The 13,425-nt window shown below is 36.3% G+C and overlaps 2 long non-coding RNA genes across 2 annotated transcripts; both read left to right on the top strand.

Moving 5' to 3' along the window:
* The first annotated feature begins 3,091 nt into the window (after positions 1–3,091).
* On the top strand, positions 3,092–3,611 carry LOC145048414 (uncharacterized). Its single transcript, XR_013682863.1, has 3 exons — positions 3,092–3,152; positions 3,269–3,330; positions 3,589–3,611. It is a non-coding gene; the product is annotated as an uncharacterized LOC145048414 (long non-coding RNA).
* A 55-nt stretch (positions 3,612–3,666) lies between these two features.
* Positions 3,667–4,248, top strand: LOC145048056 (uncharacterized). Its single transcript, XR_013682700.1, has 3 exons — positions 3,667–3,721; positions 3,881–4,036; positions 4,155–4,248. It is a non-coding gene; the product is annotated as an uncharacterized LOC145048056 (long non-coding RNA).
* Positions 4,249–13,425: the final 9,177 nt, after the last annotated feature.

Here is a 13,425-nt window from a genome sequence, read left to right on the forward strand (position 1 = left end):
AATGTGATGCATGAAATGGTTTTCTGTCTTAAAATACTTTGTTATCAAATGTATTACTTTTGAATTGTTTATTTAAAATGACATCAAGTCACTCTTTATTATTGTTCAAAACTCTTAGATGTCTTACAAAACCATTTTTACATTCTTGAATAAAACTATACTTATACACGTATGTTCTTATATATGTATTGAGGTTATAGTTTTCATCTTTCATTTAGTTTCCCACACTCTTGTGTAGCAAGGGTGTATTAACCAACTTGAACAACCAATTACCTTCCAATTAATTATCATAGGGATAGTTAGAAGATACAAAACATTATTCCTATTACAAGGAATCACACAAGAGTCAGTTCATTCATGAGTCTATACCAGTACATTACATGATACATGAGTACGTTTACATATGCTTACATGATACATGAGTACGTTTACCTATGCTTACATGATACATGAATACCTTACATGATTACTTTACATGAATACTTGTATCTCAATTCACGAGGATGATTTATTAGTACCTTCTGTGTAAATTGTCCTGCCTATCCCAGTTCAACGGGATGTCTAGACGAGACTAACCATTCCGGAGCCCAGCTGTTAGCACTAGTGGGTGATGAACATCTACGGATGCCTACGGTTACTACTTATATTAGGAGTCAATTACGGGACTAACCATTCCTCGAGCCTACTGTTCGCTACAGAGGTTGATGAACATCTACGGATGTCTACGGTTAATACTTATATTAGGAAAACGTTGACGGGACTAACCCTTCCTCCGCCTTGCTGCTGCTACAGAGGACAATTGGACAATCTTCGGATGTTCATTAGGTTATACATTTCGCAAATCGCGATGCCGTGTTAGTCCTAGTACCAAAGGATAACACTTACATGATTCTATTTTTCCTATTACTTTATTTTGTGACATATTCACATAAACGATGAGTTAAACTAAGTACTGTTTGTAATAGTCAAAAAGAAGGAAAAACTACATTGTCATAACAAAACATTCGGGTCTTGGTAGAAGACTACATTCCATACTAGTAGGAAACATGAGATTTTCTAGGGTTTTTCATACTTATATCAACTGTTTATTTAAATATTTACATGGCGTTCATAACAACTTTTCAAAACAAGACAACGACACTTAAATACTTATGAATTCAGCAGCTTTAGGCTGATACTCGCTTTCAAAATAACTTGTATTCTCAGGTCACCAGTAAACAGGTACGATGGCCAGGTTTTGAGAAGACGGAGCTCAGACAGGACTCGTCTTTTATTTTGATTATATATTTTGTTGTCTTATTACAATGAAAGAACACACACATATTAAAACTTTACTTATAATGCAATGGATGATGTTGTTGCTTGTTTACTACTTTACATTGTTGTGATACTGTACATGACGTCCTCCACCCCGGAACGTTTCCGCCGTTCTTGGTTTTGGGGTGTGACACGATCGCTCAGGGCCCATGTCTCTAAGATGCCTAAAATTCCTAGAGTGTATGATATAATTATATAGATAATTTTTTTTTAACTTATCTTAAAATGCTAGAAGTATTTTTCTTCACTACTAGAAAATAGCCCTTTAATGACGCGCAAACAATGACACTCGCTGATAGAGGATGCGCATTTGTGTGTGCCCTAAAAAATAATGTCAATTTTGTAAAATTTGAAGGATAGTAGACACGCATTTGTGCGTGCCCTAAAATTAGTGTTAGAAAAGAAAAAAAAAAGAAATGCGGAGGGAGCCTTTCATAAAATGTGCGTTCTCTAAATGTGTTGCTTTATAATTTTAATGAAACACGCGTTTTTAAGGCGGGATTTCACCCACCTATTGAATCCCAAAAATTAAACCCCCCGCCTCTTCCAACTAGCAAGAAAAAGCCCTAGGGCCTTCGTCTTCATGGTCGCCGCTTCAGAGAACGATACTGTTGATATCTCTACCGTAACAACAACCACCATCAATATATCCAAAAGCACCAGATCCTGCCATTACACCTCAAACCATCTTCCCTGCAAACCATCGACTGCTATCTCACTTCACCTTTCTTCATCTAACAGAGCAGAAGGAAGAAGGAGATGGCGAACATAAAAGGGTCGAATAACAAAATCACACGAACCGATATTGATATTAATTCTAGGGCTTTTTAAGACTCAAAACACTCTCTCACTCAGTGCTCTATAGCATCGATTCGGCGACCTGGCCTCACCTTCCGGCAACCCCTTGCTCACTTCTCCTCATTGACGATCTCATGCTCACCTGACCTCAAATTCCTTTGTTTCAATCTTTTGCAGAAAGCCCAAATACATGCTCGCCCCGTTTTTGACGCTCAGAAATGATCAAGGGAAAGTGCCTTGGTATGTGAGAAGATGTATTTTTGGGAAATAGGGGATTTTGGTTCTACGAGTTCTTATAACCCTAGGAATCAAGAACCCTGTATTCTCACACCGGATTCATAGTTGAAGTCTACCGGAGACTCGGAGAGGAAAGTGTACGGATGAGCCCAATGGGTCGGGGAATAGCAGAGGAAGCGCTAGTCCTTCTTCGTAAAAGACTAAGTGATCTCAATTTCATCTTCTCCCTCTTCTCCTATTGTCCCGACAGCAACTACAGGTTTGATTGACGCTTATTCGAATTTTCTATATATCTTCTAATTATATATACGTGAATATTATAATCCATTTTTTTTCTCGTCCTCCATTGTGAAGTATTTAAGCTCTTTTATTAGGGTGTCAATGAAAGATGAATCAGATTCAGAAGTATCACAAAGCTGAAATGCAGCACGAGCTCCTTCAATATCTCCTGTTTTCTATTTCTATACACATTATTTTTTAAAATTGGTAAGCAATGTGGTTTTTGTTGTTTTTGGGTAATCTGTTACACTGTTTCTTTTGCATTGACTTGGGTATCTCCTCTTCAATTGCTATCTATATAAGTGTGTGTTTGTTTATTTGCTTAATTTTATTATTAGGTAAGAGCAAGGGAAGCAAAGCTTAATCTTGGTTGTGGAGAAGGAGAAGGGAATCTGCTTGAAGGGCAGGACATCCATATACATTTCCCAGCAGGAGCAGCTCCAAAAGATGCTTCATCTATATCCCACTTTGAAATAATAGCAAATTAGCAAACATATATGCAGAAACAACGAAGTGTTTTTGTAAGTATAATATATTGACTACATTTTGTTGATTTTGGACTCTTTGTATTTGCAACATCCATAAATCTGTACTTAAATCCAAAGGTTCAATCAATGAAGTTAATCAAATTGCATAGGTTGATGATCCACGTGTGGTGCTAATCAAGCTTGCAGACCGTCTACACAACATGAGAACCATGTATGACTTGTTTCCATATCTACCATGAATCTTTGCATTGCATGATCCCGACAAGAAAAATATTTCTGATAATTCCATTTCAAACTTGAGTGATTTTAATTTCACTGTTACTTCTCTTGTTCATTGGTTGGTAAAGGTCTTGGAAAGTAGAGAAAATTCATTCTTTTTTTTTTGTCAAGGGAGGTTTACCACTCTATTCAATAAGTTATTCACTCACTGCAATGCTTTAACTTACAGTTTACACTCTCTTGCTTTCAGTTATGCTCTACCTTCGGGCAAGGCTAAAGATGTAGCACAGGATACTTTGGTCATTTGGTGCTCTCTTGCTTACAGATTGGGCTATTGGGCTTTAAAAGCTGAACTTGAAGACCTCTGTTTTGCTGTTCTTCAGGTCAGTGGTTTCTACACTATAAAGCTAATTTAGTGATGAATCATGAATGTGTTCTAATGCATGATATTTATCTCAAGTGTTCATTCTACGCAACTAATGATCGAATCATATGTTGCATGTGCTAAAATAAGATTCCAACTAATACTTGTAGTGTGTCAGCCTCAGATCTTCCAGGAAATGCGATCTGACCTGGCCTCCTTGTGGACACCCAGCAGCAGCAGTAGCAGGGTAGGCAACCTGAGAAGACTATCAGCCAAAAGTAGCTCAAATCCTGAGTATGAAGCATCAACAGAAGATGTCGTAGTCAGCATGAAGGTAATTCCCCCTCATTTCTTCCCCTTATATATATATATATACACTACTGGGTGTTTGACTTTCCATTATATATATTTAATTAGGATATGAATTGGTGACTCCTTTTTTCAACCCACAGGATCTTTTGCAGGCTGTTATTCCATTTGATCTCCTGCTTGATCGAATAAAACGTATTAAATATATTCAAGATCTAGGGTCATGCTCAGAGGTCCAAACAAAACCAAAAGTTGTGAGGGATGCTGGGATTGCCCTAGCATCTCTGGTTGTTTGTGAGGAAGAACTAGAACACGAGTTGTTTATATCAACCTCGTAAGATCATGTGAGATAGATCTTCAGCCTTCAGTCTTGTTTACCCTGCCTCGACTCTGGTGTGCTTGTCATTCTTACCTGTGCAGCTATGTTCCTGGAATGGAGGTAACCTTATCTAGCCGCCTTAAAAGTTTGTACAACATCTATAGTAAGGTAGGTATAAGTGATCTCCCTAAATAATCTTAGAAAGAATACATGATTCAGTTATGTAGATGATTATGCTAATATTTCTCTCAGATGAATCGTAAAGATGTGAGCATTGATAAAGTATATGATGCACGTGCACTGAGAGTAATTGTTGGAGATAAAAGTGGAACTTTACATGGACAAACTGTCGAGTGTTGCTACAGTCTTCTAAATATCATTACTTTATATAAGTAGCATAAAATGGATAACTACATGCTAAAACTTATTATGCCTAGACAAGAAGAAAAAAAAAATCTTACTCAATTTATAAGTAAGTGACAGATGTGTAATATAAATAAAAGTTGTTTGGTTCATCTTCCGCAGGCTTTGGACACCAATTGATTGCGAGTTTGACGATTACATTGTCAATCCAAAGTCAGGTGGATATCAGGTAAAGATCTATCTCACTATACTTTTTTGTATGCTGCTGATATTAGGTATACCTATTTTATATTTGTGTGAGTAATGCATGCCGTTTCCTTCTTATCTCTTCTTTTTGTCAATGCCCACAAATTCTGACTCTCATTTTATATGGTCTCTGCATACTGCAGTGCATGGTCCAGAAAACTCACCCTTGGAAGTCTAAATAAGAACACAGGTATACAGTATATATATATATATATATATATATATATATATATAAAACAAATTTTTTTTAATAGAGCATGCATGAATATGTTGAGCATGGAGTTGCTGCCTATTGGCTTTACAAAGAAGCTGGTAATAAGTTGCCTACGAAGAGCAATGTAATTGGTTCGGAGATTACATCATCCTCATATCGATGCGAAAAATGATGTCGGATAAAGAGTTGGTAAGTTTTATAATTTTGTTTACTATAAATCTCTCAGGGGCATTTTGGTAATTTTTCACGTGCAGGTTCGGAGGCTATTTGCTTGTGAAACAATGGGTTGTTATATATTTGTTGATTAATTAGAGTTGATTAATGAAGTTATATATGTTGCATGTGAATCGATACCAATCAGGTTGTTTTTGAGCCCATATGAACTAACACCAACGCATAAGAATATTAAGATGAAATTTTGTTGATTATAAGAAGATGAAATTTTTGTGCATTAACATTTGGTTTATGCAGGCATCAACAAAGATTTTGGCACGCCAATTGTGAGGGTTAGACAACAAATAGCCAACCTACAAAGTAGTCGGGCTCAAATGAGGGGCATAACAACACATACATAGGTAAATTTTCAAATGGCAACTTGTTTCTTTTTTGTCATAAATAAATTATACCACATGATTGACTTTCTATGGTTTTAACTTCTCCCAGGCATTAGCTGCACACTCTTCTGTGGCTGTTGGGATGAAAGGTGCTACCAAGGCAATGGCAGCAATGAATAAGGTTGGTTATACAGCAATATATATATATATATATATATATATATATATATATATATATATATATATATATATATATAATGTCCTGGTTAGTAAAAATTTGTAAGTATAATGCTATACAATGTCATGAGATTATCAATGTAGCCCTACACTACACTTTTCTGAGGAAGTTAATCCTCAACTACTTTTTTTACCACTGGCATATTCTCAAGTCACTAGAAAACGACCTCTTTATTCTCAACTGCATGTAAACCACATTTTACATGTCATATTTTAATTAACAGGATACACTATTAAGTGTTATGTGTTAATCTCCTATATAATGTTTTCATGCAGTTTTGAGACTTTATGGAACTTGGATCTGTTATATGGTATCTTTAAAGAAGTGGTCAAAGGTTTGACTTCTATTATCTAGTTGATGATCTTTATGTTTTCATGTTTCTTTTTATTCCTTCTTTCCTCCATAGTCCTCCTTGCAGATTTCTGTAAACCCTAGAGGAATTCTGTCACCACTTCCTTCACAATCCTTCTACGATTTCCAAAATCGTTATCCTTCTGATTCAAAAGACACTGACATGGATCTTCCAAGTCTAGCTATAGGTATATGTTTTTCTTAATGAATAATGTAATCATATGTATGAATATGAAATAAAGTTTGTTATTTAGTATGTAATAATCATGTATAGGGAGAAAACAACTTCTATTGATTTGTTTTATCTTTCTAAGGATCGATTATTTGAATGATATTAAATTTTATGCAATGGATTGTATTTTTTGTATATAGTATTTTATTTTTTGTTATGAGACATTAAATGAAAATTTAATTTGAAAATTAGTAAATCTATAAATAATATTTTTTTTAACATTTAAAATTACGATACGTAAAAATGTGTGTCATCTTCATTTATGACATGGCCTTTCTTGACAGGGGCTTCCTTGATATGCATTGCGTGTCATTAACACACGCGTCGTAAGGTTACGACGCGCGAATGCGTGTCGTCTTTCTTTAAGACAGGGCCTTCCTTGATACGCATTGCATGTCGTAAACGCGCGTTGTAATTGCGCGTCGTAAATGAGCGTCGTAAATGCACGTCGTCTATAGAGGACGCGCAAAAGCACGTCGTCTCTCTTTATGACAGGGCCTTCCTTGACGCGCATTTGCGCGTCGTCTGAGCCTTTTATGACGCGAAATGAGCGTCGTAAAAGGCTGTTTTTCTAGTAGTGCTTTAAATTAGTTTTTTTTTTTTTTTTTATAATGATATGACCTTTTTTTATTATATTTATGACTTTGTGGGGCCAATTTTTATTTTCACCACGGGCACATTATATTTTGGACCGAACCTGGTCTTGAAGATATTTGTAAGTTTGTGTTCATGAAGATTTTCTTGAGTATATATGTGTTCATGAAGAACAAACCCATATGGATGGTGAAGGTTGGGAGGGAGGAAGGGGAAAGAGAGAGGGTTTTCTTTTTTTTTTTTTTAATTTTTTTAGTCGAAAAATAAATAAACAATATACTAAAAAATATAAAAAGAATAATAAGTGGTAGAAAAGTCATTTTATATACAATAGGACAAATCAAGGAAAAAAATGAAACCACAAGGACTAAGCATGAAGTGGCTATCACAATGGTCTTCATGAGCTATAAATCTCAGATCTGAATCTTCCCAAGGTCTTGATGGATAAGGTTTCCAACTTTATCCATTACGACATCCCAATAAGTCAAGATCTCAACTCTTGAGCTCTTAATCTGTACTAACCCAAGATTCATGTACATCCAAATGCATCCCTATGATTCTATCATATGAGATTTCAGTCCCTAAGTCCATGAGAATGATCCTTGAAGCCATGTGGCACTTTCGTAATTTGAGCAGGATGAGTACGCTAAGCGTATATAACATTCCAAAATATGGTCCCAAAATTTCATTTTCTTATAATAGATAAGATACTATTTTCAAATATCAATCATTCAACATAATAAAACCAATGTATCAAGTGTTATCAAAATCAGAGTGAATGTCAAATGCAGAACTCTACTAGTGTGTGAGATGCAGTCAACTCGAGCTCTTCCACTTGGAACTGGAAGTACCTGAAACATAAACTAAAAATAGTAAGCACAGAGCTTAGTGAGTTCCCCCAAACTACCGCATACCATACATAAAATAAACATATAGTGGGCGCCGCCCTGTAATTGGGCCCCACCCATCATCGAGCCCCACTCAGTAATAAATTGGGTCCCACCCAACATACATATATCATATATCAAATAACACATACATATGCAATAATCACATAGATACATAGTATACAGATAGTCATCAAGCCCTGCCCAACATCGGGCCTTAGCCCGGAAAGCATATAAACACCTACACATGCAAGAGTCACAATGACAGCTAGCATACGAACATAGCACAAACATGGGATGACATTGGTGCCTTCGACCCGCGAAACCCAGTGAGGAGACTTACCTCAATAAGTCAACTGAAATGGATGATCCCTGATTGTTGGTCATACAACTCCCTGAGATAACAATTTCCCAATAAAAGCTAATTAACAAAGGGATCTATCTTATTAACCAAATATACCTACTTGGGGTAAAAGACTATTTTACCCCTAACATAAGTTGGTCTTAAGTCACAACCTATAGCCCAAAAGACAAACAATCCAATAAAGCCCAATATATGGCCCAATTTCCAATTGGTCCCAAATCTTTTCGCATGGGCTTTAGCCTAAGGCCCAATAATACTTCTCTAGCTCAATGGTCCAATTCCAGATAGTCCACTATGGCCCAAGTCACCAATCCATGAATGTGACCCAAACCAAGTCCCAAACAATGCAAAGCCCAATTCAGTGAGTACCCGGGGCATACTCAATTGTACGCTAAGCATACAGGTTGCATGGATTGTACACTGCACGTACGAGCTTGTACGCCCAACGTACTCTTCTATTAAGCCATAAACTCAAAAGAACTTGTACCCTTAAGACATGATGTTCCAAACTGTAGTGTGATTTAATCGAGTTTGTAATATGAGATCAGAGTTAAGAAAGAATTAAGAACACAAGATCTGAATATAATCTATTTGGCTCAGTTACGATTTCAAGAATATAGAGAACATTCAAAGAGTACAAGTTGAATGCTAAAAGCTGCCCTCTAACTCTAGTATTCATCCTATATATATATATATATATATATATATATATATATATATATATATATATATATATGGGACTAAGACACTTACGCTTCGACACAAAATGCCCTTATAATAAACAACATACAAAAAACCTTCGAAAATACAATGACTCAAACTAAATTTGACACCTCACAACACTTTCAAACTCAACATTCTCCCCCTTTGTGAGAAGTGTCAATTTTATGTCATCAACATCTGAGCTGCTTGATGCATCGTCCTTCGTATCTCTGAATACCAATTTATTATCTTCTTCACTTTTGCCTTGTCACCATCATTGATTTTCTTACAACTAATCATATGACAATTAAATTCATATAGTGAGAAGTTGTATATCTTTCCACATCACAGGCTTGAAATAAGAACTTAGTATTCAATCCTTTCTAGTTCTTCCCAATAAATACTACTCCTAGGGACTTCAAAAAAATTTCACCATCAACAGAAATCCTCAATTCTGCTTGACACTTCAATAAAGATTGAGGCACTAAGATTTTTTTGCCAATAGGCAAAGCTAGTTCAACATCAGTTAAAGCAATATATTCGAAATAGTTATCAATGAATAACTTGATGTGAGCAAATCTGATCAAGAAATATTCTTTGTTGGTTAACTGAAGCTTTGATACATCAGTTCCCTTCAGAATTCATGAACACAAATTAAGTCATGAATATTCATCAAAGGGAAGTCAGCCACTGAGAAGTCGAAAGCTATGTTGTTTGCTCTGATAGCATTAAATCTATAATTCTACAACACTCCTTCGGACAGTTAATCCTTGGAAATGTTGAGAACCCAAATTATCTTAACCAATGACCAAATCTCCTCTTCCCTCTTTCCCAGAACCACGTGAGATAGAAACTTCATTCTTTTGAATTCTTCTCTGTCAAATTTATCAGCAATCTGATACTGAGAAGCTAAGAACATCATCTTCTTAACAGGAAAGTACAACTGGTTGAAATCAGTATTTTCTGTGGCAAAACTCTTCTTTGGAACTTTTTCAAATTCATGCATTTCTTTAGTGACCACTAAATCTTCGATATTCTCATAACAATAGTGCTTTGAAGGATCTCCCTTGTCAAGACCACGAGGGTCGTTTGCCCTTTGACGTATTATACTTTGAATTTGCCTTTGCCTCTCAATTTCCTTTTCAACTACAACCTTCTTTTCTTCTGTAGTAGGTTCTGTAAAAATACATTTTCCTTTCTTTTTCATCTCTTCGGTTGTTGGAGGTGGCTTAGAAGAACTTGAACCTCCAATACCAGAACCAATAATAACACCTTTCGATATGGGCTTTGTTGTTGTTGTTGAAGTAAATGTAGATGAAGTCTTTGGTAACGAAGTTAGAATTTGAGTAGTAATGACTTTCCCATCAACATTCACATCTTCATCTCCTTTTGAAACACCACTACCTCCCATTCTAGACTTTGATCCCATGCTCATGCCAAAACTAACTCCTTCTCCCCCTTGCATTCCTATGTGAATAGGTGGGGAATCTATTGACATCAAATTAATGGGCTTTGCAAGAGGAGCTAACTCAGCCTTTAGTGTGGACTCCAAAGATTGAATTTTATGATTAAAAGATTTCAGAGTGAGAAATGAAGAAGATGAATAACTAGTTGTTGAAACTAATCCCTTTATATTGTTCAATGTATCTTCGATTTTTGTAAAACATTGACCGTCAATTTCAACTTTCTAATCAACTTTATTGAGTAACGGCTGATACTTATTAACCATCAATAATATCAACGTTGGTGTGAAGAGAAGAATAATCACTAGTAATAGCGACACTTCCTTCTCCATATCAACCCTTAGTTCCTCAATCTTTGGATTTACATCCTCACGAACCTTTTTAACATCTTGAAAAAACAAGATGTGTCTTTCTTTTGCAACATCTTGTAACTCCTTAAGGGCTCCATTGAAGGTCGAAGATTGAGCCTTGACATGGTTCTCATTGTTCCTGTCCATCAGATCAAATTCATTGCATAGTTTACATACATTACTACTACTACCCTTGTTTTTGGATAAACTATAATAGGTATAGTTTATGATACACTATATAATATATACATTATAAAAGGGTACATTTATCCGAAGAGGATTTTCATTACACAACACGTAATTCCGTTAATGACTTTGTGAGACATTCGCTTCACTTTACAAATAAGTCCTGTATTGTAACCAGAGTCTCTTGGAGGGAGAGCGTGATAGTTGTATATAGATCTATATTGGGTTTGACAAACCCACATCTTAACTGCATGCAACAGTTAGACCGGCAGGTCTGGGGTGACAAATGTCATAAACATTTCTGACGCCTGAAGAACGTCGTTTCATGCCAACTAGGTCATAGCATGGTTATAATAAACTCACAGAAAGTATTAACAAACATAAGAATTTATGGGAATTTCATTAAATTCAAATGCGTTTTTGTCGATTTAAACACATATCATTTTCTATCAGTAAGAGAGGTTACTTATACATTTTGGTCTTTGGATATAAGATTACATTACACATTTTAAGGAAAATATCAGATTTTCTGAAACAAACATGACATTTACAAGAGAAAGACTTTTATCAAGTTTTAAAACAAAAGCTTATGAACTTACCAACCTTCGTGTTGACACTTTTTCAAACAACTTGTATTCTTAGGAAATCATTAAACATGTATCAAAGTGCATTTTGAGGACGGGATGCTAAGGCGTCAACATTTCATGTTTTGTCAACATATTGTAATTGATTTGGAAACATGTAATTCATACAATGATGTAACTCTTTCAATTATATATATGTTGGTTGTGTTTGCTTAAATTACTATTACAATTGTGGTTATGATACTATACATGAAGTCCTCCACCCCCGGACATTTCCGCCATCCTTGGTTTGGGGGTGTGACAGAAAATATCAAAGGCAACCTTGGAGTCTCGAGTTCCTTGAGTGGGAAATAAGAGAGAGGTGTTTGTTTCTTGGTGAGAGAGTGAGTAAAGTGGAAGGAGAGATGGGGGTTTCCATCCTTTGATCAAGATACCAAATAGAGGAGAGGTGTAAGAGGACAAATAGTTGACTAGGTATGGATGAATAGTGACTGAGGGTTGTCTTATGTGGGTATGGGGGTTAACTTGAGTCATACTTCATGGAAAGAGCAACAATCTATCTCAATATCATACCCACTAGATATTGTTCTTAAGTTGAGATTTCCTCCAAAATGTGATTAAAATATGAATATATATGGTCTTATATGTCAAAATATAAGTTGGGTGAAAATCCCACGCGAAAATCATGAAAAACGAGCTTAAAACGCAAAAGAGGACGAAAACCGGGAGAAGGGTGCGAACCTGCGAGGCTTCCGGAGTGCTTAGGGGAGTTCCGAAGCTTCTTAGCAAAAATCCGGAGTCATCTAGGGCATTATGAAGGCATAATCTCAATACCGGAGGTCCGGATCGGAGGGTTCCGAAGCCGGCTTGAATTTCCGAAGTGGGACTTTTTATCCGAGATGCGAGGTTGTCCGACGAAGCCTTCTTATTGCATGCGAGTCGGTCCGAAGCGAAGCATTCCAGAGCTACTTTTCGGAGCGAAGGAGTTCCAAAGCTGAGAGAGGATGCGAAATTGTTCGGTTCCGGACTAAGAGGGTTCTGGACCAAGAGGGTTCCCTCCTTCGATTTTGGGCTGTTTTCGACTGAGGAAGGTACTTAGAGAGAGATTTGGGAGAGATTTCACATGCTTGGAGAGATTTAGGAGAAATTTCACATGCTTGGAGAGATTTGAGAGATATTTCACATGATTGGAGAGATTTAGGAGAGATTTCACAAACTTGGAGAGATTTAGGAGAGATTTCGCATGCTTGGAGAGATTTGGGAGAGATTTCACATGCTTGGAGAGATTTGGGAGAGATTTCACATGCTTGGAGATATTTGGGAGAGATTTCACATACTTGGAGAGATTTGGGATAGATTTCACATACTCTGAGAGATTTCACATGGTTGGAGAGATTTGGGAGAAATTTCATATACTTGGAGAGATTTGGGAGAGATTTAGATACAATGGGAGAGATTGAAAGAGAGACCTTGTCATGGGCCTTTATAAATGTTTTTCATCGTAGATCAAAGGTCGTAGGCTTAATTACATCCCATTTTGAGTGTTATACGCCCCCAAAGGGTATAGAATAATGTTTTATCGAGTGAATCCATCACTTACCTTAATTAGGGTTTAAAATTTCTGAACACATGAAACTTTCAAGTGGTTACTTTGTATTAACATAGTGAGTTGTACAATTTTAAATGCAAGTAAAACCCTAATATACTAGAGTTAGCTAAGTTGACCGGTTTGACTTGTTGACCTTATTTGACTTTGTCTAGACCGAA

Source organism: Lactuca saligna, chromosome 5, assembly GCF_052625555.1.
Source record: "Lactuca saligna cultivar CGN05327 chromosome 5, ASM5262555v1, whole genome shotgun sequence".
NCBI classification, from domain to species: domain Eukaryota; kingdom Viridiplantae; phylum Streptophyta; class Magnoliopsida; order Asterales; family Asteraceae; genus Lactuca; species Lactuca saligna.